Genomic DNA, 27,886 nt, shown 5'->3' with positions numbered 1-27,886 from the left:
TGTCTCATTTCTGTTGGGCTCTTTTTCTGTCGTTTGTTGTCAGTTTGTCTTCATCATTTTGCTTTCTGCTCCATTCATTGTGGCCTCTCTGCCACTATTTCTGGAATCTTGGTATTTTCTTTTTTTAGACTATCCTGCAGTATTCTCTGTAGAGTTGAATTAGTGTTGCAAATTCCCCTAGTTCCTCTTTATCCTGGAAGCATGTTGTTTTTCCATCAATTTCTAGGGACAGTTGTGCAGGATATATCAATCTTGGCTGGAGGTGGTTATCTTTCAAAGCTTGAATTATTTCTCCCCACGCTCTTCATCATTTGATGGTTTGTGCCGAGAAGCCTGCTGTAATTCTGCTAGGTGTTTTCTTGTAAGTGATCTGTTTCTTGTCTCTGACGGCTTTTAATATTCTGTTCTTATATTGGATTTCTAGAATTTTGATTATTATATGCCTGGGTGTAGCTCTGTTTGGGTTGTAGGTGGCTGGAGTCCTGTATGCCTCATATATCTGAGTATCTTTACCGTTTGCCAAATTAGAGAAATTCTCTTGGATTAATTCTGTGAATAGCTTTTATAGTTCATTTGCTTGTGTCCCCACTTCTCTTGTGTTCTTAATTCTTAAGTTATAGACCCTCTTATCATCTTCTAGTTTTTGTATTGTTGCTGTTTGTTTTTTTGTTATTTTTAAGAAGTTTTTCATTTCATGCTCTCATATTACAAATCTGCCCTCCAGTTCAGATAATCTGTCCTTAGTTTCTTTCAAGCTGTTATGCCAGTTTTCGATAGAGTTTTTAGTTTCCTGGTAATCTCCTTGAACCTGCTTCATGTATTCTATGTTTTCTCTATCTTCTCCATCAAACAATTCTCCCCTTTTTTTCTGCTCTTCCATTCCACCATCTGTTTTTTTCTTGGGAGGTACTTAACATTTCTCTAACTATTCTGCTTATGTCTTGCTTCAGGTCATTAATAACTTCATTCCTGAACTTGTCTATGAGGCTCTGGAGATAGCGCTTTACGTCTATTGGTGCCGTGTCTGCTATTGCGTGTTTCTCAGGATTAGGGGCCGAGGACCCTTTCTTGTTGTTCCCTCTTCCCATATTCTTTGTTCCTTATATTTAAGCATGTATAGGAGGCCCAGCTTCCTTCCCTGTCAGCCACAGTCTGTTTGAATTGTGCTGGCTAGGTGTTCCCGCCCACTGCAGTGTACTAGGGAGACACAGACCTGGGGAGCCTCTGCTGGGCCCGCCTCTCCAGGTCAACCTACTGAAGGCTCCACCACTAGGGTGCACCTTCAGGTGCTGGGACCTGAGTTGGGCTAGCCTATTGGGTCTCAGCCAGTGGTGTCTCGCAGGCCAGGCACTCCTCACCAATCCCGCTTGAGAGAGGGATATGTGACTGAAGTCACTGCAGCTTCTCATTCCAGGAAGTCTGCCCAGTCCAAGTATGTCCTCCACTGAAGCCTCCTTCTCTATGTAAGGGTCCCAATTTGCTCACTCACTGCAGGTCGATGCAGGGCACCTGGCCAGTCCTGCTCCCAACTCCTTTCAATGCTTCCCACTCTCTGAGCTTTCGCGCCTCTCTCCCCACTGTGCCAACCGGGACGCAACAGCGGCTGCAGTTAATTCAAATCACAGTTTCCAGTGGTGCGGGTCCGGCTTCTGTGCTGAGACCTTATCTGTGCTTGCTGTATCACCAGGATTGTGTTTCCAGATGGTTTCTCTTAATTTAGTTCATTCCTGGGTCAGCAAAGAATATCCCCCTTTGCCTGGGACTTCCTGTCTGGCACCATTCCTAGATTTCAAGTGCGGTTTCTCAGAGAGCCTCAGAGGCTGCTGCTATCTATCCGCCATGTTCTTCTGGACCTCAAATTTTTATTGATATATAGAAAAACTAGCAATTTTGTGTGTTGATTTTGTATCCTGCCAATTTACTTGTTTATTAGTTCTAGTAGTTTTTTGGTGGAGTTTATAATATTTACATAGTTTTTTTATATAGAAAATTTTGTCATCTCCAGACAGGGATAATTTGACTTAGTCTGTTTCTTCTGGTATACCTTTAATTTCTTTGCTGTGACTAATTTCTGCCACTAAAACTTCTAGCACTATAGTAAGTAGGAACAATGAGACTGGGTATCCTTGTCTTGCTCCTGATAAAATTTGCAGTTATTCCCTATTTAATATGATACTGGATGTAAGTTTGCTATATAAAAACTGTGTTGAGGTATTTTTCTTCTATACCTCTTTTCAGGGCTTTTTATCATGAAGAAATGTTAATATTTATCAAATCAAATGAATTTTACCCTTATTCTGTTGATATCATACATTGTTTATTGATTTGTGTATGTGGAGACATTTTTGCATCCCCAGGATAAAGCCAACTCGGTTATGATGAGTCATTTATTTATGTGCTATTTAATTCAATCTCTATCCATCAAGGATATTAGCCTATAGTTTTCCTTTCTTGTATCCTTGTCTGGTTTTGGTAATAGTTAATACTTCTGGCTTTATAGAACGAGTTGAGAAGTGTTATATCTCTTCTGATTTTGTAGAATAATTTGAGAATTAGCATTAGTTCTTTGGTAAAATTTAGCAGTAGAACCATACAATTCTGGGCTTTTGCTTGTTAAAAGACATTTTATTATTGATTTAATCTCATTACTTATTACTCTATTCAGGTTTTTATGCCTTCATAGTTCAGTTTTGGTGGGTCATATATGTCAAAATCAAAGAAATTTTTAATTTCTTCTTTCATAGTAATCTTCAATGATCCTCTGTATCAGTTTAATCAATTTGCATAATTGAATTAAGGTAGCAACTGAATTGTTTTTGGTGGCTATTGCTTCAGTTTCTGATATATAAACTTTTGTGCCCCGGGGAGTCATAGCTTCTTTATCTTGAGGCTCATACCCTCAAGATAAGTGACCCAAGATAAATGTCACCCTTGAGGTGACATTTCTGCAACTGACTGGCTCTACCGTCATGCTGTGCTTGTATATTTTAGAGAGAGCACTATGCCAGGAAACAGGAGACTGTGTGATGGCTTTAGAGATTACATACCAGTACCTTGCTAGCCTTATAATTAGAGCCAATTGAAGAGACAAGGAAATACCATAGTCCACTCTGTCTATATCAGTATAAGGGGATAAGTCTGAATATAATCAAAGTTGCAGCAATTGTTCTGCATTCAAGGGGAGTTACTCAAATTATCTCCCACACACCCCCATCCCACTATTTTGTGTTTTGCTTCTTCTTGTTTTTCTAAGTCCTTGAGATGCATTGTTTGGCTCTTTATTTAAAATCATTCTTCGTTTCTCTTTGTTTTTATTTATTTATTTATTTTGTTTATTTGTCTTTTTTTTTTTTTTTGGGTTTTTTTTTTTTTTTTTTTTTTTTTTTTGGTCTTTTTTGTTTTTATCGGTACCAGGGATCGAACTCACGACTGCCTGCTTTCAAGGCAGGCACTTATGCCGCTGAGCTAAACCCCCAGCCCCTGTTTATTTGTCAATGTAGACCTTCATTGTGATAAAATTCCCTCTTAGTGCTCTTGTTGCATCCCACAAGTTTTGTATGCTGTGTGTCCATTTGCAATTGCTTTGAGAAAATTTTTGAAAATATTCTTTCTGATTTCCTGAAAGATCAACTGTGTAAGTGGGTATTGTTCAGTCTCCATCCATTTGCATAATCTCTAAATTTCTTTTGTTGTTGATGTCTCCATTTTTTCCACCGTGATAGGAAAAAAGTAGAATATGATCTCAGAGGGTTTTTTTTTTAAATTGTGAATCCTTGTTTTGTGGCTTAATAAAAGGTCTATTCTAAAGAAAGTTCGATGCACTGATGAAAGCAATGTATATGCCACAACTGTTGCATTTAATGTTCTGTAAATGACTATTAAGTCCATTTGATCTATATAGATCTATATAGTTTAAATCTGATGCTTCCTTTTTGGGGGATCTGGATAATCTATCTTTTGATAAATTGGGGTGTTGATATCCTCCACTATTATTGCATTGTAGCCTATGTCTCCTGCTCCAGTTAATTTCATAAAACTAAGAACCCCATATATCTGATGATTATAAATTTACAATCACTATAGCATTGAATTACTCCCTTGATAATTATACAGTGACCTTTTAGTCTATCATTTTTTTTGTCCTGAAATCTATTTTGTTCAATTTTAGTATAGCTACTCCTCTCTTTCAGTTTCCATTTCTTTTGAACATCATGTCCAGCTTTTCATTTTCATTCTTTGTATACTTTTACTGGCACAATGATTTTCTCTTAGCATTATGTTGTTTTATCCATTCAGCCAATCTGTATAATTGGGGAATCCATTCCATTCACATTCATGATAATATTAAATGAAGTCTTATTCCTATCATTTGTCAATTTTCTTCTAATTATATCAAATGATCTTTGTTCTATTCTTTTTCTCTTGTTCATCTGTGTGGTTTTATTGTCTACTGTTGTAATATTGTTTGATTCTTTTTCATTTATCTTTTATGTATCTACTCTCTTAGTAGGATTTATAGTTTCCTATGTTTTAATAATGGTAGCTATTTTTCTTTGACTTCTGGATGTGGGCCTCACAAAGCATCTTTTATAAATCTATTATATGTTATGTTATGTTATATTATATTATGTTATGGATTGTGTTTAGATGTTCCCCCAAAGCCTCATGCAGTCACAAGAGGGCTCTTTTTAGAGGTGGCTCAGTCTAGAATTTATGGTGCTGGGATTAAGGATGGGTGATTACTAAATTAGCAAACTGACTGGGTTAGTACCTGCCCAAAAGTGGGTAGCCTTGTTAGAATACAACAGTTATTATCACTTGTTGTTTGTTGCTTACTTCCTTTTGCTATTTTCTGCCTGCCATGAACTATTTCTCTCCTTAATGACCCTCAGTGATGCCACCCTGCCAGAGCCAGCCAACTGTGAACCGAAGCCTCTACAAACTGTGAGCCAAATAAATCTTTCCTCCTTTAACTTTGGGTGCCAGGTATTTTGTCTCAGCAATGGGGAAAAGTAAGTTAGACATTTGGTGTTCATAAATTCTCTCAGTTTTTGCTTGTCTTGCAAGATCCTTGTTTCTTCTTATTCCTGAATAATTATTTCTGAGTATAATAATCTTTATTGACATTCTCTTTCATAATTCCCTTGAGAATTTGGCTGTTAAGTTGTATAGAGCTGTACTTCAATGTGATTTGATATTTTTCCCTTAAAGATTTTAAAATTATTTGCCTTCTCTTTAGATAATTTTACTATAACATACCGTAGTTAAGATCATTTCTAGTAATATATATTTGAGGTTCTATAAGCCTCCTGTATGTGGATGTCTATATCTTTCCCTAGATTATAGGAATTTTCTATTTCTTTATTGAACATATGTATGCCACAGTCTTTCTCCTCATGGGTCTTAAATACTTTTTTCCTTCTTCTTTCTTTCTTCCTTTTTCCTTCCTTCTTCATTCCTTTTTTCTGCCATACCTTCCTCTCTCCCTTTCTTCCTTTTCTTGTCTGACTGTTTTGGGGTCTATTTCAGAAGATCTATCTTTAAATTCACAAGTTTCTTCTGTTTGTCTAGTCTCTTATTGAAGTCTCAATTATACGATTGATGTATCAATTATATAATTGGCTCTTTCATGATTTATATTTGTTTTTTTCAAAATGTCTATTTACTGATTTTGTTCATTCATAATCTGTATTGTCTTCCTAATTTTGCTTAACTATTTGTCTATATTCTCATGAATCCTACTGAGGTTTAAAAAAATAATAGTTCTTTCAAATTCTTTATCAGGCTGTTATGGATTAAAAACTGGTGATCAACTTAATGCCAGTGGAATTAAATCACCAGGCTGCTGAGTGCAGATGTTTCACCTGGGGAAAGTTACTAGCATAAATAGAGATAAGGAGAAGGGAGGTGCGTTGGGGCCTTGAGGCATTGTGGGTTCTCCTACAAGTTGCTGTTTGAGCTGTTGGTTTTCCTGGCGAAGCTTTGGTCCTCACATTGAGCATTGCTTTCTGGCTCCAGAGGGGAAGACGTGTGCTGCTCGGTCTCCAGGATAAACTCATCATGCTGGCTTCCTGGCATGTACTCGACAGTGCTTATCGTCGGAGGAGCTAAGGGCCTCTGTGTCGCTGAGGATGGCTGAAGTGCTTTTCAGGACAACTCTGGTCTTTGTTGTGAGTGTGACTTCTCGGCTCCAGCCTAGAACCCTCAACCTACCAACACAGCTCCTTCACCTTGCTGGCATGGACTTTCTGGCTTCCACCGCTGACCTTTGGGCCTTCCCAGCATGGATCTGTAAAAGAGACCTGCGTGAGTCCTTCTGGTGGTCTCCAAACCTCCAGTTGAACTCATGGAGGCATTGTCATGGGCTCTGGGTCTTCAACTGGACTCATGTCAGACATTACCATGGGATTCAGGCACTTAGCTAACTAGTGTATGTTTAGTGTTGTGTATAGATTTTCTGTATTTTCTTGTGTTAACTCTGGGTGACCATCATAAAAGCAATACTGTAAACTCCATGTACTGATTCTAATTGTTCTCCTCACAACCCCTGACTACAACACAGGCATTTGGTTTATTTTTTTATTTGTGATAATTGTTGGTGATTTCATTTTCTAACTTATAGTTAGAAATAGAGGTGTGAGAGAATAGTAGATAAAAGGCAGAACTTAGGGTTAAATCATCTACCACTTAGGAATGTTCATGTTGTTTCATGCCAGTTGTTTTAGTTCTGAATTTCCCAGTCTTTCCGTTTTGATAATGGAAATAAGAATAAAATCAATTTTGTATCTAAAAATACCCTAATTCATTATAATTGTGCAAACATTGTGATTGTTTATTATTATTATTATTATTATTATTATTATTATTTTAATCTTTTGGCTCAGTGGTTTCCTTCATATGTGGACTACTTAAATTATTTTACCTAAAGTCACTTTTAACTTGACCAGTAATCCTGGTATGTGTTCCTGTGTGTCAATTCAAATAGAAAAACAACAAAGCATATCACTAAGAACTCCTGCGGTTAATATTATTACTAAGCACAATGTAATAGAATATTAAAGTTACTGGTTTAACTTATTAAATGTTATGAAACTTTTAAAGTAATTTTGAGAAATATTTTTTAAGAAAAGACTTATAATTTGTATATAAACATTTAGTTACTGTGCACTGAAACTGTGGTGGTTCTTTTAGCTGTTTTTTTTCTTTTCTTTTTCTGTAATAAAAATAAAGTTGATTCTGTCTGATCAGATTTGAGACTGTGGAATTTGGTCAAGTTCTCTCCTCATTCTGAACTTTCCAATCCTCCAGGTCCAGCTGCCAATCACACCTCTTTTTGTTGACTTGTGCAGTCAGTGAAACTTTTTCACTGTTCCAAAAGTAGCTGAGAAAGTGTCAGGACAGACGGTCAGCTGGCCTGCCACCACCACGTGGCTTCACTGCCTCACTTGCTCCTGAAGGTGGCCTGCACAGAGTGATCATGGAAAATCAGCATGAGGGTTAAACAAAAGCATGCATCACAGATAACGGGGAACAGGGTTCCTGAAGTAGCTAATTAAGGGATTTTTCCACCTGTGTAACCTACAGACCTTAACCCTAAGGCTGCATGGCTAAGTAGAGGCTGAATTTCTGTGCTTTCATCCCTCAATGAACCATTTTCACATTAAGAACAAAAACAACCTGAAGCATAAATCAAGAGTTCAGGGCTGATTCTTTATGTGAGTTATCATGCTTTGTTCTCACAGATATATTAAAAAGGAAAATTGAAACAAGCCTGCAAAAATAGTTTCTGATAAACTACCAAGATAATTCATGTAAAATTTGTCAAGGTAATTTCACTTTATACTGTTATAGAATATTGGAAACTATTTGATTGAACCCACCACTCAAATCAGAAATCATTTCATCAATAACTACCTGGTCCACATTTGCTTGAACGTTTATTTCTGCTCTTAGTAAGTTGAGCACTTTGCTGCTGAAGCTGCCACCCTTCTGAGGCTAGGTCTGCCTTACAGAAAAACAGAATGTGGGGCTGATCAACTTCTAGCCTTACTCCTGCCTCTGCTTCTTTGAACTACACAAAACATATGTAATCCTTCTCTAACTTGAATTCTCATTAAAAATTCATCCCACAGATAATTATTAAATATTTTATTCCAGGATGGAAGCAGTTGAGAGAATAATACAGAATTAGTCTTTAACCTCATGGGTTTTGGATTTATTATCTTGATTGTACTGAGCTTTTTGTTCAGGGTTAGCATTACTAATTCATTTCTATATCCCTTTCCCATAAAATATGTTTTTAATCCCCAGGTCGAACATTTAAAATAAGAAATATAAAAATATACACATTTCTCCCCTTCTGGTATGACTAATGCAAAGTACAGTGGCTTCATTAAGTAACCTACCATTGCATCTTTATTAGCATTGAAAGCAGGCCTCATACATAGTTGAGTACTCAATAAATATGTATGAAAGACCGGATACTCCAGCCTTGCTTATGTGGTCTCTGGTTGAAATTCTTTCATTAACTTCTCATGTGCAGATGCAACCGTAGCTTACACATGATTAAAAACAATGCTAGGGAGATAAACAATAAACCATATATGATTTGGACATTAGGATATTTTCTGAAGAAATTAAATTTACTTTAGGAAAACTCCAGTGAAAGGTTTACATGAAGGGAGTTTTTCACCATATCAAAGTGAAGTTTCAAACCTACCTGGTTTATGTTTTCAAGTAAAATGACTAAAGATATCCCTGCCTTGGTGTATGATTCATGATTTTTGTCTACTACTCACTGACTGCACACAGTTGCATTGGACATAGGTGATTTGGTAAAAATATTTTTTAAGAAATACTTTATCAGTTAGAATCTGAGTTTTAAGAGGTGCTCAGTTGATGGAGTCTCTTTATCTTTAGAAATAATTTCTAGACTGCACACAGGGATGATACTGAATTTAAAATTTTTCTCCACACAGAATTCTCCATGTTTACTTATATCTGAAATTTCAATCATCAAAGACCCAATACAAAGCAATTGTAAATATTTTATTTGAGTGTGACCAGCAATTAAAGGCAGATAAGTAGCTAAGAACCTCCTGTAGTAATGTGGCTCTTTTATTGATCTCATCAAAAGGTTCTTTCTTCCCTATTTTCCATCCTAGCATACAGTTATTTATGTTCTATTGAATTCTTATATTTCCCAAAAAATAATATTTGACTAGTGGGACTTATATTTTCTAGACAAAAAAGTTTTTTTTTGTGGCTCCCTAAAATTTTTAGACTAAACATATTTTCTCCCCTACAAATAATTTACAATATTGGCAAAATAGGAAACAGCTCATCAAGCAGGATTCATTATGTTTCTCAGTCATTTAAATTGATGGATGATTTACCTAACTTCAATAAAGCATACTAACCCGTTCATTACTGAATCATCAATAGCTATTAAGATGTTCTCCTTGAAGTGAGCTGGCCAAATTAAAGTCCACTCACAAAGTGCTTATGGACATGATCAGAACTAAAATGATACATTTTTAAAATTCATTAACAAGAGTTAAAACAAACAGGAAACAATGGGCCTCTGCATTGGAATATATGCATCTCCTTTGAAGGTTAGTGTTTGAGACACAAGCAAGCATGGGAAATTTGATACATGAGGAATTCTAGTCCCAATAGCATAGTGAGGATCCTAGCCAGCAGTCAGTGCACACCGTTAGACATTAACAATTAAAATGACCATTTTTGAAAATAATTTTTCAAAAATGTAAAGTGTTTATAGCTATTTTCAGTTATGAAAAGGGTATGTCAGTAACAAGAAACTATTTTAACATTTCTTTCACAATTATTGAGTGGCTTTTGTTTTCCACATTAAAACTTGTTTATTGTGCACAAAGATATGCCAAAGAATTTCTTCTGCTTATGATTTTATATCTGCTTCCTGTTCTTTCAGAGTAATATTTTAAATTAGCTTGGGTTACCTCACCTCAAAAATATCACTTTCATTTCAGACATAACAGCTCTTGCTGTTGTATCTTTCTCAGCCCTGACACAATTCTCTTAAATTCACTCTCTATTTGCAACCTCTACTTATCACAGCCCAGCACTATCTGTTATGTAACTGGAGGACAAACATAATTTACGATAAACTCAGATCATTGGTACTGGTGCTGACAGTAACCTGGGCATCCTTTAGCAGACAGCAAATGAAGAAACATACTTTTCCTATCAGCTCATGTCAAGGATCCAATCTCACACACATGGTGGAAAGAGTTGCTTCATGGAATAAAAGAGTAAGTTCACACTTCTCATTTTTTCCGAAACTAACTTTAAAAGCCATCTGGGTCATCATTTCCTTTTGCCATTGACAAGATGAAACTCAAGGAGCTGAAGTGGATTATCTAAGGCCCCTCAGCCGGTCAGACAAATTGCAACCAGACCCAGCCTTCGTCTTTCAATGTAATGTATTTTCTACTTCATGGTTATCCAGAAAAGAAATCTGCCCTTAATACATCACACTGTCTTGAGTTTTTCATTCTTAAAGACAATATGGGCAAATAGAATAGAAGGTCACCTTTATGACATAACACAAACTCCGGAAAGCATCTCCTGCTTCAGCCCTGCGCTGGTCTCCAACACATCAGTCTTACTGAAAACAGTATTTTCTAATGTCATTGTAAGCTGTCCTTTGAGAGGAGGCTCAGGCAGAGGGTGAGTATGCTACATAAAAGTTTCTCCAAGGTGAGTATCAGGTCTTCTAGTTTCTCCTAGAGGGCCTAGAATTAGTAGCATTTCTAAATGATAGATACTCAGCCCATGCTTTGTGAACACCAAAGGCTGACAGATTTGTCTGGCATATTTTTTCTCCTTTTTATAAGATATTCCAATCCCAAATTTGGGTTACTACTAGAGATGATGGGAGGAAAGGTTTTTGGGCATTAGAAAGAAAGAGTACAACTAAATTGCTCTAACCCAGAATAGCCAAAGGAGTTTTCCCACTTTCTCAGTTTTGCTAAAGAACTCCTGTCAAGCTACTTTGTGGAGCTGGAAACTGGTGACTCAATGAAAGCATTTCAGTGAGAATCACCAGTGCCGCTTACACTGTGGTAACACACACCTGACCCTGTTGCATGTTAATGGAAGATAGAATAAAGCGACATTAGGCAAATGACTTCAGTTTCCCACTTTCAAAGCTGATTTTTCCGTGAAGCGGGCATTCAAATGCCAATCTTGTCAAATGGTTGAGGGAGATAATGTGCAGTCAGCACAGGCCGAGTCCAAAACATAGAGGAAACAGTAGCTCTGACTGGACTGCTGAGAGCATAGCCTTTCTAAGCAGTTCGTGCATGTTATGGCTTGTTTAAGTGCCCCCCAATCCCTAAAGCCTCATGTAGTCATGAAGGCAGTTGAGTCTAGCATTTGTGATTGGTTCTTTGTCTAGTGCGGGGATTGGTTGTGTGAGTGCTGCACCCACCTAGGGAAAGGTAATCAGCATATAATATAAGGGAGAGAAGGCAGCATGATTTTCCTTTTGCCCTTTATGCTCTTGCTGTTTGTGGCCTCCATGAACTGTTGCCCCTTAGCCACAGGACACTGCCTTGTGCTAGCTGAGTATGGACTGAAACCTCTAAAAACTGTAAGCTAAATAAACCTTCCCTTCTCTAATTGTGAGCATCAGGTATTTTGCCTCAACAATGAGAAAAAAGTAACCAAGACAATGCATATAAAATGGAGGATAATGATCTGTTATAGCCAACACCTACCTGTTGAGAGCTAACTAGAGAGTTGGGACCTTCTTCAGAGGACACAGGCAGGAGTGCTAACTTCCTGCCTCCCTTCCCAGCACTCAAGGCTCCTGAGGGCAGCACAGGAACTCCATCCTCAAAGTGTGGAAAGGGAGAGACAGGCAGCACTTCTGGTAACCCTACTCTTGGTTGTTTTCCGCCTAGGCTAGTTCACAGTTCACCAAGACCCTATCTCAAAATAAAAAGTAACAAATGTCTGAGAATATAGCTCAGTGTTAGAGTGCCCAAGGGTTTAATCTCCAGTCCCGTTAAGGAAATATTAAAAAGCATTTTCTGAGTCTTTGGACCAGATTAATAATCTATATCTCTTATTTGAAAAAATGCTAATGAGTTGATTAAATAATTATTGAATAGTAGTTTCCACCAACAGAATTTAAGCAACACAATGGTCCTTGGAATCTCTCTGTTTTCAATTCTTAGTGTTCTTTAGGAAAGTAGGATAACCCCACAACAATTAATTGTGTATTTCAAAATAACTGCTAAAGAACACTGTGAATGTTCCCAACACAAAGAGATAAATGCTTGATATGGGTTTTTATCCTTACCCATGATATATATATTGAAACGTCACACTATCCCCCAAATATGTACAATTTTTATGTGTTAACTAAAATTATTTTAAATTTCACAAAATAATTTAAAATAATCTTTAAAATGAAACAAAAACGTGTAAAATTCCATTTGCCAATTATACCTCAGTTGAGTTGGGCAAACAACAAGAAAAGTAGCTACTTTTTGGTTGTATCCCCAGCAATGACGTCTCTCTGTCCGGCACAAGGATTTGCTGAGTGGATGTAGGAGTTGATAAGTGCTCTGACACTGAGTAATACATACCTAGAGCACCTCCACCTGACCCATATGATTGTTCTCTGAGTCTTGGACACTCAGTTGATCCCTGGGGCAGGTTTGATCCAGTGTGGATCAGCATGATCCAGTGAGAGCATCTGCAGTTTGGGAGCGGAACGATTTCATACCTCAATCACCACCGGTGCTTTTCTCATGGATCCTACCCAGACCCCTTAGGGGAAGCTGCAACAGCAAATGGAAACACCAAAACGACACCCAGGATTTAGAGGTGGATTTATTTAGGCTGATGATCAGTGATGAAGACCACTCCCAGAATATCAAGTCCTGATCTCTAGTGGTCTAGGGCTCACATGGGATGAGCAAGCAGGAAGTACAGAGACACAATGGCTTGTCAGTTGGGGACTGGTTTATAAAATGTGTATCACAGTGACCAGCTATGCACCACTTACACCAGTTATTTCTAAGAGACAGAAGTAACCAGAACGGGAACAAGAACTATAACCTGGGCAACTAAGAAACAAGTATACTGGCTGGAGGAGAAGGGCATTTTCTGTTACAAGGTCTTATCTGTGTGCACACTTTTCCACCTTTCCAAGAAATGCTCATTGCCTCTGAGATCAGGTAAAACATGCAAGGTTGACATTTCCCTACATCACAGCTAGCTCAACTTTGCACATAGTACATGCGTTCAAATGTTTGATTATACAATAAAATGCAGACAGCTATTTCTTCTATCCCATTGTAAGGATACAACAATTCACATCTTGGCCCTGAAATATTCAGCTCTGGTTCCCCATTTCTCACTCTGTTAACCTCCTTTTCGAGTTGGGCTTTCTATAGGAATACTGCCTTCCTTGTATTGATTCAGTTATGTTTCTGAACTGCTTTTAAAATTTTGGAAGAAGTGGAAATTTTATAAAGCTACAATTAACGTAAGTACTGTGGCTGTTCCTTCAGATCTTCTTGGAGTTAGGTTCTTAGAGCAAATATTGTTAAGAATATTAAATATAAATTTCATAATTTGTTACAGTTTCAAGACAGTTCTTCGTTTCTAACCATCTCATCTTACATTAATATTTAGTTTTTTGTTTCATTCAGTGGTACTCCTTTCTCAGCTAAGTTGCCTAATTACATGAAAGAATCATAAAAATAGTCAGAGCTCAAATATTAAGTAACTCAGGTTAAAATATATGTGTCTCCTGTCTACTTTTAAACATCCACAATAACTGTGATGATAGACAGAATTTAAATGGGGCTCTATAAATCAAAAGAAAAATGTGCACTCTTAGCAAATCATTGTGAAAAGTCATGTTTCAAAACAAAGCTGCATTTTAAGCTTTATTATCTTTTATTTAACAGAAAAACTGGTTCTCATCTGAGCAAAAATGTAGTCATTTTCCAAGTGAAGAAAGAAAAGTGAACTAAACTTGGAACAAAAAAACAAACCACAAAAGTGGTTTGTACTTTAGTACAAATTAATTCTCCATGAGTTCACAACACACACACACACACACACACACACACACACACACACACCCTTCCAGTACTCCGGAGCTGGGGTAAGATGTGATCCCAGCCTACACACAGCGAATTCCCAAGCAGTCTGCCTGCCCTGCCTGCTTTCCTCTGGAATCCAGCAGAAATCCCAGATACTGCTTGCTTTCTGTTTTATTCATTTTAACTAAGGCTGACCTCAAAAGGGGCCAGGGAAACTGTGAAATGCCTGAACTTGAACTGAAAGAGGCAGGATGAAAAAAGCCTTCTCTCCACAGGATCAAGGAAATTGAAAAAACTGTTTACATAACTGGGTTCAAACTCTGCTTTATTCTCAAGTTCACCCGCTATCTGCCTCACATTAGCGTGTGGCTTTCATCGAGGGGCCATGGGGAAGCCACACACCGGGTGGAGTGTGGAGCCTTTGACATAAAGGAGACCACTGACCTGGTCAAGGTGACTCCTTGCTGGAGATTCACAGCATAGCCCTTTACAAAGTTCATGGGTGGACAAGAGATGGACTGCAGCATATGCATTTCAATAATGTATGTTGGTGACACCATGCTTATGCTGGAGAAAGCAGAGTAATCATGGATAGCGAAGCTCTATTACAGTGTTACAGTGTCTTTAAATAGCAAAATAACACACCTGTCAAATTGAGCCCACCACCAAAAATCAAGAGTCCGTTGATGTCTTTGTTGTTAATTGCAAGACAAGACATGATGAGCAGGGAGGAATTTTTAAAAACTAAGGAAATAGTTACAGAGTGCAAAGTAAGCATAAGATAAGCACTTTACATTTATTTACCATCTCACTCTATCACTATCCTATGTCATAAATTTACAGTAGTCTTGTGTTACCAATGGGGAAGTTAAAGTTCAATTCGATAACGCCCTGACTCACCCCTAGAATAAAACCAGTCACATAACAAACGTTCAAATATTTATAGGATAAAAAAAAGCAGGTGGAAAGAGAAGATCCAGTAAGATGAATACTGTTTTCAAAATGAGGACTGAATAAAGTTTAGCCTAGAGCAAAGAAGGATCAAAGAGAAAAGGTTCATAAGTTATTTGAAGAAACAACATTAGAACATTAATAAAATAAATACATGTTCAGCACTTCCTTTATACCAGACACTAAGTGCTTTACTTTTGTTAACATCTATTACATTTGATTTAATCGTCATTAATGAATTCTTACTTCATTATTATAGATGAAATCAATGGCTTAAGTCAAGTTCACTACAAGCCAAGCTTCAGAGGAGCTTTTCTATGCAAAGGAATGATTGAAGATGGGAGAGATGGAGGGAATTCTACCAGAATTCCACATCAAGACTAACATCATAGGGTGAACTGATTTGAGGGAAAGGGCCTGACATTTATACCCTCATATTGTTCATTGGCTGCAGGCGAGGTTGAAATTCAGGCCATTCTCTGGAAACAGTCCTGCTTTAAGCTATTAGCAGCCAATGCTGAGTGTCATCAGCACTAGTTGGGATGCAGCTGCCTGGGTCAGGGAATTGGGTGAAGCACTGAGAAGGACACTATTGCAATGTGCTTAAAGTACCAGAACTGCTACCAACGCCTTTGGGCTTGATGGCTGCTTGGTGCTGCCTCCACCAACCTTATCCCTATAAAGCCTCAGAATTATTCCAGGAACTCGTTGCTCATAATTCGAGTGGGATGAGATCCCAGGTAACGGATTTAATCAGGGAGGTCTAGAGGGCCATCCTCCAGGCAATAGCGAAGCACGGCAGGGAGCCAGCATTTTCTTCCTAATATGTAGATCTAATCGTATCAATTCTGTTGGGAAAAACATCAACCTCTCCACAGTGGCTATCAAATAACTTCATTATTGGAAGGGTTCTGGAGGTCACCAAAATCTGCCTGCAGTCCACTGACCGCCTGATCCAGGGATCCATTTGCATATTTTAGTTCTTGCCACAGTGAAGTATTTGCTGATCCTTAAACACTGTCGCTGCGTGAGGCCCTCTCTCAGTACCACCTGATGCCATACTCGCCTCCTCTCCACCACTGGGCAGTTCCTTGTTCTCCAAGGCTGCCCTTCTCCCTTTGAAGCTTGCCTCACACCGTCAACTAGAAATAATAACCATGGGTGTCACAGTCTGCTTTCCTCCACAGTTATGAATATTCTCACTAGATGGTTAGATTCCCAAGGACAGTAAAAAAATAAAGACTATTCGTTGTAAAAAGCCAGAAACATGACTCAGACTAGCTTGAACTAAAATATATATATTCTGTCAGTACTCAGGACAGGGAAATCTAAGATAAAAGACTGGCCTCAGACAAGGCTGAATTCAAGAATTCGGCTGATATCAGGCTTTGCCTTTCTGTTTTTGGTTTTGTCTGTGTATTAGCAAACACGGCCACACCAGTTTTGAGCTTCCTGTTTTCACAGACTGAGTCAACAGTGAAACAAAGCAAGCCCCTGCGCCAGCAACTAAATGGGTCTTCATGAATCGTTATTCCAAATAGCAGATGAAACCCTCTCCTCAGAGCTCTTCTTCGTTCACAGAAGGACCCTCTTGATCCTGCACTCATCAATGTCCACTTCTAGACCTGCCGTTCGGTCAAGGGAATTAGTGGCTTATGTCACATGTCCACCTCCACTCTGAAGGACAACCTTCGCTAAGTGCTATGACTGGGTTTCCGCGTTAAAGAGAGGTCCTCCTCACAGGGTACAGAAAGCACAGACCAGAAAAATCTGCAGACACTCTCAGCAGCTCTCAATATTGTCAGCCCTGGAAAGGGGAAGGCTTGGGGAATCGCCAAGGGAAAGGGATCAGGGTGAGAGGAGGCAGTGCGTAGTGGCAGCCTCAAGGACCTGGGGAGTTAGGCCTGAGGTCTGGGTGTCACTGCCCTTGAGCTGTCATTTTGCAGAGAAGTAGTAAAAAGCTCAGTCATATTTTAAGACAAATATTCTTACTTTACAGGGCTTCAAAGTAAAGAAGGTCATAAAACTTTATGAATATGGGAAGGAAATTCAGAGGCTCTTTGGCTTTAACCTACTCTTAAAATATATATTGTCCTTAATCTTTTTAAGATCCAATAAAAAGTACTAGAGCTCAAAAGACATGTTTCCCTCTCGCTAAGCTTTGCCTACTTTTACATTGAAAAGAAAGAAAAAGAAAAATGCCCTTCATGCCATAGTAGACTATTGATGATTTTTGTGTCCATGGTTTCCTTTTTTGTTGTTGTTTGCTTTTCTATATTTTAAAAGAATGTTGGTTTTTATCCCCAAGGTTGAAGTGGTTTTGTCTTTGTGTCTTGATACTGCATTTGCATGTAGGCAATGTTCCTGGTCACGCTGGGACATGGTCACAGTGAAAAAGAAGCTGAGCCTGTATGTACAAAGCTGACCCTAGTGATTCACCACCGATAGGCCACAGGCTCAGAGCTGTTTTCTAAAGCACAGAGAAATAACTAAAATAGCCTTCCCGGGCCTGAAGGGACCCATGACTAGGTTATCTAAAGGAGGATGTTTTCATCAAAGACAGAATTGCTTGCTATGAGAATCACACATACAGTTGGACCCTTTTCACCTGCATTGTACAAATACATAAATGTTAGTGCTGCATGAATTAATTCACCTTCCTGTTCCATCTTATGATGCTGGTGAGTCACTGTGTGATTATGAGCTATATCAGTCATGGTATAAGGAGTGTCTTTTAATCTTAATCAATATCCCCCAAACCAACCCAAATAATCAAGACCCCCTTCCAGCCACATTGCTTCCTTTAAGCTCTCTTATTTGGATATCCTAGAATTGGAAGCATACTTTACTTTTTTTCAAATTCTACAAAGTGATCGCATACTAACCTATTACTGTACTTTGAAGTCCTGTTTCTTGTGACAACAGCCTCATAAGAAAAGGGTTTAAAGTTTAGTCACATTTTACCTTCATACACTTTCCAGAGTCACTTGATTATCTCTTACACAAGACATTCTTAATAGAATGGTCCTTCCTCTAGAAAAAGATTTTTTTCTGGAAAGTTCATTGTCACTTTAAAGAATGTCTTGCACATTTTGGCCTCATTTTCTTAAATGCCACACACAACAACTCATCAGGGCCTCTGAAACTTTAGTGTGTACCCAAATTTCTAGAGACCTTGTTTAAAATGCAACTTTCACAGGTGTAAGGCAACTCCAATCTAATTTCAGGAATCTGGGTGAGTGACAGTAATGCAACTGGTCACAAAGTCACAGGGGAGTCCCCTTGGAGAAACACATGGTAAGGGCTCAGCCAGAGACAGGTCTGAATAACTTTACTTAGCCGCTAACTAGCTGAGTTCATTGAACTAAGCAGATAATCTTTGTGTGCCTCAGTTTTCTTTCTGTAAGAGGAAGTAATGAGATTATAAGCATAACTGCTTATTATAGTTTACTACTAGAACACAGATTGGTTAGTAGTAGACACTAACAAATGTTGCATTACTAGAAATAGCTTTCCAGGTAGACAAAACGTTCTCCTAAGCTTCCAGTATGAAAACGGGTCAAAAGAGAAGAGACAGGGCTGAACAAGCTAACTGGCAGCTTGGAGGCCAAAACAAATGTGTCCCAAGTAACTTTAAAACACTTGTGAGTGGCAAAGAATTTTGAATATAAAGGGAAAATACAAGTACAATTTGTAATTTTTTGCTCTAATCAGCTAAGACTAGATAAAAATACTGATTGGTTATAATGATAGTTTTAATTAATTTGAAAAGCATATGACACTAATTTGGAGTTACATGTAGCACATTTTGCAGCAGTTCATGGCCTGTTTGCTTAAACTTTTAGACTGTTTTTCCAAAGATTTCCGCAGTGTCTAATCGACAGCCTATTTCAACTTACTCTAGTTATTATTGACAATTACCGTTTATTGAATACTTACTGTGCCCCAAGCATTTTCTGCTTATGATTTTAATTGCAATTCGAGGATCCTATGGTAAAATAGATTGTTTCCGTCTCTACTTTATGAATTATGAATGAAACTCAGAAGAGTCATACCAGTAGGACTTAGAGGTGATGGGATGCAATGGGGCTCCAGCTGTCTCCCACCAAAGATGTCCTTCTGTTGTACTCAGTGTCCCAGTGGTGATTAGTGGCTGTCGTTACCTAACTAGCTGACTGGGACCACAGACCTATGCACCATGATCAGCCTGCCCCATACTGTGGCATTTCTCCATGGACCCCTGGATTTCAATTATATTATTTTATGATTAAATATGCAGTGCCCCAGCTTTATATCTGACTTTGAGCAAATGTCTGAATTCCATCTAATGACCCAAAAGCTGTATCATGGTTCCTATGCCCAGTATTTCATATTTCCTCATTTATATTAAAAAGAAAAGTGAAAAAAAGATTTGGGCAGGATTGTTCAATGAGAAAAAGATTGAGATGGTAAAGTCCAAGACATATAAAACAGTTATGCGGAACTCAGATAAGCCCTTTATATGTAAGACGACATTGATCTCACCTTATCCTATGCTGAGGTATTGCCTCTGTCATAAAGATAAGTAGTTAAAGACTTTAAAACTTTAAGAGACATGACCAGTGATTAACAACCTGCAAATTGCCAAACCAGGATTACAACCTATGACAAAGAGATTTATTACTTCCTAGGAAAGGCAGGTAACATAAATAAGTAAAACAAACCACAGAGGCTCTCTATGCCAGAGCAGGTATATTTTTTTGAGAATGGCTACTTGGCTCCAGTACTTTGAGGATCAGAGTTGACTGTGCTCTGCATCTTCTGGTATGTTTCAAGTGAAGAATAAATATTTTAGGTGAAATCTTCTCATTTAAAAATGCTAGCATTTATTTGTTTCATCTGTGTTTCTTTAACTATTTGTGAGGTTCCGTTAAGCACATCTGTGGGTTATGTGGTCCCAGGCTTCCTAGACGCACCCTCTGATACAGGGCCCACGCCTAGAGCTCAGGCTTCTGAAACATCAGTGTCTCACTAGGCCACCACTGAGAATAGTTATTTCCAGGTCTGTCATCCTTAGATCCACATGTGCTTCCCCCTCTACAAAGAACTTCAAACCAAGGCAGACTGGCTGGCAAAGGCCGCGGTTCAGTACGTAACTTTGATAAATGGAGCACCATTCCCCAAACTGCCTTTCCCCAGGCAGATGTTACATCATATTAGGAGTTAATATGTAAGGAAATCAAACAACTAGATAATAAGTAGCTCATGGTTCTTTAAATAAGCAAAAGATCTGAATAGACATTTTTCAAAAGAGGACAAATGGCAAAGAACATATATAAATAAATGTTCATACCACTAAACATCAGGGAAAACGCAAATCAAAACGAGATATGATTTCACTCTATAACAATAGTTATTATCAAAAAGATAAACCATAAATGTTATCAAGGATGTGGAGAAAAGAGAACCTTTATACATTATTGTTGGGAATGTAAATTTGTACAGCTGTTATGTAACAGTATAGAGATTTTTCAAAAAAAAACTAAAAATGGAATTTTCATTTCACCCAGGAATCTTATTACTGAATAACTCCTAAAGGAAATCTAATCACCAGGCTGAAGAAACATCTAAATTCTCATGTTTTTATAGTACTATTCAACAACAGGCAAGGTCTGGAATCAATCTAAGTTTCCATCAAGAGATGAACAGAGTAAAGAATGTGGTACATACACACAATGGAATACTATTCAGCCATAAAAATAAAAACCCTTCATTTGTGTCAGTAGTGATGAACCATATGTTAAGTAAAAGAAGCACAGATGAACAAATGCTGCAAGATCTCAATCATATGTGGAATCTAGAAACACTAGTTTCGTAGAAATAGAGTATAGAATAGCAGTTACCAGAGGCTGAGCAAGATTGAGAACTGGTCATCAGGAACATAGTTACAGCTAGATGGAAGTTTAGAATAAGCCCCAGTGTTCTACAGCAAAGCAAGCTAATCACAGTTAACAGTAACGTATTATAAATTTCAAACACAGAAGAGAGGTTTTAATGTTACCATCACAAAGAACCCATAAGTGACTAAGTCAATTGATATGTTAATTTCCCTGACCTGATCATTATACAATGTATACATCTGTTGTGCATCACATGATGCCTCAATTATACATTAACTGTGTCAACCATAAACTTTTTTTAAAAAGAAAAATAAATACATGGTGCCCCTCAGAGATTATTTGTCTTTTTATGTTATTTATGAGAGAATACACAGATCCACTTTCAGGGACAGAATTCCTTCAGATCTGGAGAACTATGTGAGTGCCCTTTAATTTACCATTTTTTTCTGAAAATCATTTACAGTACCTCCTCTTATCCTTACATGCCCCGTCATAAGGGAAGTGTCATAGCATGGAAATTGGCTTCATCTAGATTTCATATTGTTATCCAAAAATGTTGTTTGTTTCAAATGGTAGAATCTCCCTTTGGAGATTTTCCCTGAGACAGCTGGGCCCAGGGCATGGCTCATTTTCACCCTGTGTTCCAAGCAGATGACGGAGGATTCACAGGCAGAGAAAGGCTGAGAAGTGGCACTTCCTGCATTCATCCCTCTTCCCACTCGTGTTTATTAATATCTGGGCAGAAATGTGACAGTGAGAAGTTTTGATGTGCAGAAAGAGGAAGGCTACAGTAAGTGAGCATTCTCAGTTTAATATAGCGCCATCCAAGTGGGCTGTGCCGAGGAGAGGAGAAAAATGGAACTAAAGCTGTTTTGCACAAAATAGCTAAGTACTGGTTTGAATCAGCAAATGACAGAGAAACTACAATAAAAGCTAAGAGCTTTTATGACAAACTTCGCTATAAGCCTGCCCTATGGATCTGTTGTCGTTTCTCTGGAAAGGAAGAAGATTTCTTTGGTGACTGACAAATGCCATTTAAGAAATATGATTCTAGTGGATCCTTATATCTTTAGAATTGGGAGTCATAGCCTAGTTATTCCCAATTTTATGACTAAAAAGGACAAAAATATCTGCCCGAGTAGCAAAACCTTTCGCCTCCCCTCTCTTCAAAAGAGGACTGGATTTAACTCACCCTTTCCCTTCCTCTTGGGTGATGCTGAGTCAAGACGTTAAGAAAATGCACACAGCACAGAAACAGTGTCTTTTTCTAGAAAACTCCAAGGAGGAGCCTGGAGGGAAATTACCTGCTGAGAGTCTTCTGGGTGGGGAGGCGGAGCTGAGGGGAGGAGGAGGTGTCTGTCAAGAGGGATGAGGGAGGCCTGATGAAATACAGGAGAGAGATGGCTCCTCGAGAGGTCCTGAGCCCACAGCAGAAAACAAAGGATTTTAATAAGATTTTCATTTGTGGCTTGAAAGATGCCATGACTCATTAGAATTCCTTTTGGGTGATGTTTAAATGTCAGATTTCTCGTGGATGAAAGCCCAGGGGTCAGAGCTTTAATAGGGTTACAGTTGTCCATGGCTGCTCCGGCTCATGCATCCTCTTTATCAAGCACTCTGTCTCCAAAGACATTTGACAGAGAGCGCAAGGACATGTTTCCTCCGCCACAGGATAAGGGCCTTTTTAATCCATGTGACGCTGTTCCTACTAGGTTTCAGAATGCCCTGCTTCTGGGTTTGGGAATCAGGCTTCAGATGAACCAAGGAGTTCACTATGATCTTCTCATGGAGACAGATACCTATGTAAGCAAGTATGACATAGAGATTTAGATTCTCTTCAAGCCTTTTACTCATTCATTAAATAATAAATATTCACTAATCACATGCCACGTGTCAAGTACATACCTGTGTCAGGTATGAGGACACAGCCATTAATAAAACCAACATTCTTTTCTCAGAGTCCACGTATCTTTTTATTAATGTCTTTTTTAAAGAAAATTTTTCAATTAAGTAGACAAAAAAATCAAGTTATGGAACTGATATTTAAGTTAGTGGGAATATTAAAATCATATTTCAGAGTTTTCCCACAATTATAGGGAATAAGCAATACCAAATGCTTTCTTCTTTGTCAATTCAAAAATTACTAAATGTAAAGGGAATTGAAAGCATTTTGTCTCATCTTAACAAAGCCTTGTACATATTCCAGAGTCGCAGGGAGCAGGAAATCGCAGGTCAGTGATACAGGCTGAGGGGACTATGAAGCCAGAATTGTGTTCCCACTGGGTCACCGTATACTGCACACGAGTAGCGTAAATTAACTCAGTTTAATCACTCATAACATGGGGTTTCCCCAATAGACTTTTGTGTGGACTAAATGAGATGATCCATGTAAAATGTTTAGCTTAGTTCACCCACAGAAGGCACACAAGCATTCTTATTACACATTTCCTTGTCTTTAAAGAGGGGGCTGGAGGAATTCAGCTCCTACAAAGGCTCAGCTCTCTTTGCAAAAGAAATAGAAGAGATATGGATGAGACAGACTCACTGCTAAGTGAAAAGACGTGCCAAACAATCCAACAGTGGTATGTAGGGTAGTAGCATGTGTGTGCAGGATTTAGGGTAAGAGCAGAGATGGGGTTTCTCCATTGTGTATCTCTGTGTATGTGTCTGTGAGTGTCTGACTCTGTCCTTCTGTCTTGGCATGTGTGTCTGTATAAACAGCTATTTTTAAAAATTTCTTTTAACAACTAGCTGTTGACTACAAATGACATCTTTAACAAGCTCATGTTACCAACGAGGCAAGAAGACTCCATCAATACTTATGAGTTCTGTGTTCCAAGAGATGTTTACGATTCTGAGAAATCCCTTGATGAAGCAAATTATGATCCAAGTGGCAGGACAAACAATGCAGAATGTCAGTGACCATCCAAAGAGGTTATTTCCCAGCCAGTGGCCTCAGCTGGTGAGGAAGGGCATGACACCTTCAGAGTATGTCAGCGCTTGAATCAGCACCTAGACCAGTGATGGCAAATGCTTTAGAGCCTTCAGTGATACAAACAGCCCACTGCAGGGCACACGCCACCAATAGCTTGTGGCATCACTGCAGTCGTTTGCCCCAACAGACCTAGGTGTTCAAGAAAAATTGACTCTAGTTGTTCTTTTGGGACTGGAGAAGTATCATCAGTCATTCTGATTCCAAACTCTGTCTCCCAACTGCTCAATGGGAATGTTGACAACAGTCTAATCAACCCATCAGTGGAAGGCTGTTTTGAGTAATCTCTAAGACAGTCTAATGCTGACATTCTCTACTTGATGGTAGCCTTACCTCATCCATTTTAGTGATGGCTTTTTGCATTCTGAAGCAAAATTTGTGTTCCACACTCTGTGCTATCTGCTTAATATCAGGAAGACAGTACAGTACAAAGAACACAGGAGCAAGGTAGACCAGGGTTTGAATCCTGGTTCTGCCACTTCCTAGTTATCTGAAAATTAGCTGGTCCTAGACCCCCAGTTTCCTCATTAACACAACAATATTCCACCCACAGAGAGGCTCTAAGGACTTGAGAGGGTCTCTCTCTATTAAAGTTACCTGATTTACCTAGCTAGTTTCATGTACTCTGACTCTTTTCATGGTAGCATTATTACAAACACAGTAGACACCAACAATATAATGTGCTATGAAGCCCAGTAGCCTGGGTCCAAATCCTGTTTCTATACTGCAGGCACATGTTTTAACTTCTTGTGCTTCAAGCTCCTTGCTTTGAAACTCAAGATGGTGCTTTGAACTGGCTCAAAAGGTTGTCAGAAAAATGAAAAGACTTTTGCATGAAGAACTTTTACAAGGTTGGGCTATTATTTTCAAATCAATACCTGAAAATTAGTTAATACTAGACTAGCATACAGTCATCAACCAGTCAAGTAGGAAGAAAAGATGGAGTAGGGGGACAAACCATCAGTGAAAGGAGAAAAAAATGAAAAACTATTTCCTCCCTGTCTCTACAACCTCCATGGTGAGTCCAGGAGGAAGCCTGTTTCCCAGGGCTGTGACCAATTCCGCAGGAGCTGCTCAAAGCAAAGAACCAACCATAGAGTCTCAAGGTTGACCCACAGAAACACGAGGAAAGTTTCTGGAATAAATAAATCTAAAGTAAGAAAAGGAGCACATAACTTTGAACTACTGCCAGGGAAACTAAACCCCGAATTTATTTGGTGACTGAACAACCACAAACTGATAACACACAGAGTTATTTAAAGCCCTTTACAGCTTGTCAATGGGAAACATAAAACCAAGCCTTAGATGATTCCAGGCCATCCCTCAAGGCCATTAAAAATCAAACAAACAAAAAAACACCTTCCAAACAGGATATCTGGTCAACTGAGTGAACCATGCTCTCTTGGATATGTTTCAACACAAGTAACCCAATCCCCTCGCTGCAGCAAGAATTCTCTGAATCAGTTTTCAAAGGCAGGACTGTGTATCCTTGTGACCTCTCTAGATGCACTTCCCTCAAGTGATGCTTTCGGTGACCTCCACTTGTGCACAGAGTGGTATCCTTGGGGTGAAGTGCTTCTCCCCTTCCTCTTCAACCTGATTCATTTATTTCGTTTTACTGTAGGATATTTTCCTTTTCTTACCAAAAGCATCCCAGTAAAGGAGGCAGTAAAGCTATAAAAATAAACCTTTTAGATGCAGAAATAATGGCAAGTCCTTCTCTGGTGTTGCCCTTCCTGGGTGGCCATGGAGCAGACAATTGTTTAGAATGTTGTCTCTGATAACAGACCAGCTCAAGTCACACCCTGTCCTAGTGCAACAGATACAACAGATACGTTATCCTGGGGAAACAACTTCATCTCCACGTACTGCATTTCTGCTTTTTAAAATTTGATCCTTATTTTTTATTATTGTGATAGCTCGGACCCCAGAATAAAAATCCCAGGAGGCAAGATATTGCAATTTGGGGAGCAAAGGCTTTATTTTAGACCAGGCCTGGCGACACAATCCCCGGGAGCCAATTTGGAGACTACGCGCCCCAGGCACCCCAGAGACTGAAGAAAGGGATTTTAAAAGCAGGAGAGGTCAAAAAAACAAAACAAAAAAGAAATCCACAGAGCTGTTAAGCTGTTGACTCAAGTCTGGAAACTGTAAAGCTGTCCACTTAGTTCTGATAACATCGGGAGCCTTTTGTGCCTTTCAAGTTACTCCCATTCTGCAGATAAGCATTATCTCGGAATAGCACATCTGCAGTAACATTCGGAGAAGAAAGTAGAAAGTTAATTATTTGGGGACAGCTTGTTAGCACTAACATGTGAGAAGGGGTCGAAAGTTACAAGAAGCTGAAACTTAACTTTTTACAAGGATTTGGAACTTAACCCTTTCGGTGCATACAGAACAAGAGGAGGCACAATGCAGAACAGAAATACGGCGAGATTACTTTTTTGGGGGGGTAGAGAACAAGATCAGGTAAGGGCTATGCTAACAAGCAAGTCTTCCTGCATACAAGCAAGTTACCCTTTAAACAAGTTTAAATTAGGAAAACATCCTGGTTTCCTCAGCAGAGAAGAGAAGTCTAACAGTAATTAACAACCCCTGTTAGCTTATTTTAGCACTACATCTGTTATTTGTAGAGGGCAACAATGGTTAACATATCAACTAGGTAAGATTTTGCAATTCTTTTTTTTTTTTTTTTTTGTCTTTTTCCTTTTTATCAGTACCAGGGATAGAACTCATGACTGCTCAACTGCCTGCTTACAAGGCAGGCGCTTATGCTGCTGAGCTAAATCCCCAGCCCCAGATTTTGCAATTCTTTACAGAGGAGAGCATTGATTAACATATCAATTAGGTCACCCAGAGGGAGAAGGAAAACATATATACGGTATGGCCATGTTACAGGTAATTTGCTATAATACAAATATAATGAAGCTATTTTTCTTCGAGTACAACAATTAGTAAATATGCCATATATAATGGCCACAGTCATCATGGGGAATTTGTACCAGTACATAATATATCTCCATTCTTTTCTTTTTCCATTCCTCTCCCTTCCTTTAACCCTTCTTTCTCTCTCCATTTACAAAATCTCTGCTTCCATTTTTTCCTTTCTATCCTGTTTTCTTTGTCATTTAAGAACAGTAACTGTATGTTTAAAATTACAGTTCATTTATAAAATTATTCTTTAAAATTGAGTTCAAACTATCATACATCAGTTATATACTGCTTTCACTTTTTAAGAAATTATGCTATTCACAAGACTTTGGGTTAATATTTCTATTGAATAACTTGTTTTCTTTTAGCAACAGAATTTCCTGGGAGCCAAATTCAGATACATCTCATTTTCTCCTCAAAAGACCAGGCAACATGAAATGAGGACAATGAAGGATTAGAAAGGAGTCACCTAAGGCTGGGTTTTAAGTTCCCCATTGACAACTTTCCCTTGTTTACACAGGTAGTAGGTAGCAGAGCAATGTTTGGAACAGACCTGACTTCCATTACCGTAATTAGGATATTTTTAACAGTAATATTGAGAATCTTTCTAAGATTTCACAGAAAGTAAAATGATAGCCACTGTTTTACTGACTATGCCATGACCTCATTGACTAGATACACTCTTCAAGAATACCTGACAGATGTTATTTTAAATATAACCATGGCTTTACAATATGCAATACAGAGGTTTAAGCATCACTTAGTATAAAAATCATTGTGATATAGCTGATAAGCATTCATCAAGCAGAAATTGTTCAAGCTAATATCCTGCAATATTTGCACAGAAAAATATTTGCAAGTATCCTACACTATTTACACAGAAAGCATTTGCACAGTTTAAAGCTTTACAGTTTAGTAATCAGTGGGACTTACAGTTGTATAACTGGTGGAGTTTTTCTTTGACATGCAGTGGGACCTGAATATTGCTATCCATGGTTAACATTTTCCTTTTGGGACACTACTTC

At 38.5% G+C, this 27,886-nt stretch overlaps 1 long non-coding RNA gene across 1 annotated transcript; it reads right to left on the bottom strand.

Moving 5' to 3' along the window:
- Positions 1–56: 56 nt before the first annotated feature.
- On the bottom strand, positions 57–22,256 carry LOC134471916 (uncharacterized). The gene is made up of 2 exons (XR_010041650.1): positions 22,131–22,256; positions 57–6,289 (listed from the first exon to the last, which is right to left on the bottom strand). It is a non-coding gene; the product is annotated as an uncharacterized LOC134471916 (long non-coding RNA).
- Between the last annotated feature and the right edge of the window lie 5,630 nt (positions 22,257–27,886).

Source organism: Cavia porcellus, unplaced genomic scaffold (genome assembly GCF_034190915.1).
Source record: "Cavia porcellus strain 051 isolate PalLab524CR breed Dunkin Hartley unplaced genomic scaffold, mCavPor4.1 scaffold_21, whole genome shotgun sequence".
In the NCBI taxonomy this organism is placed as follows: domain Eukaryota; kingdom Metazoa; phylum Chordata; class Mammalia; order Rodentia; family Caviidae; genus Cavia; species Cavia porcellus.
The sequence above is the reverse complement of the archived record's forward strand: the minus strand, read 5'-3'. Positions and strand labels throughout refer to the sequence as shown.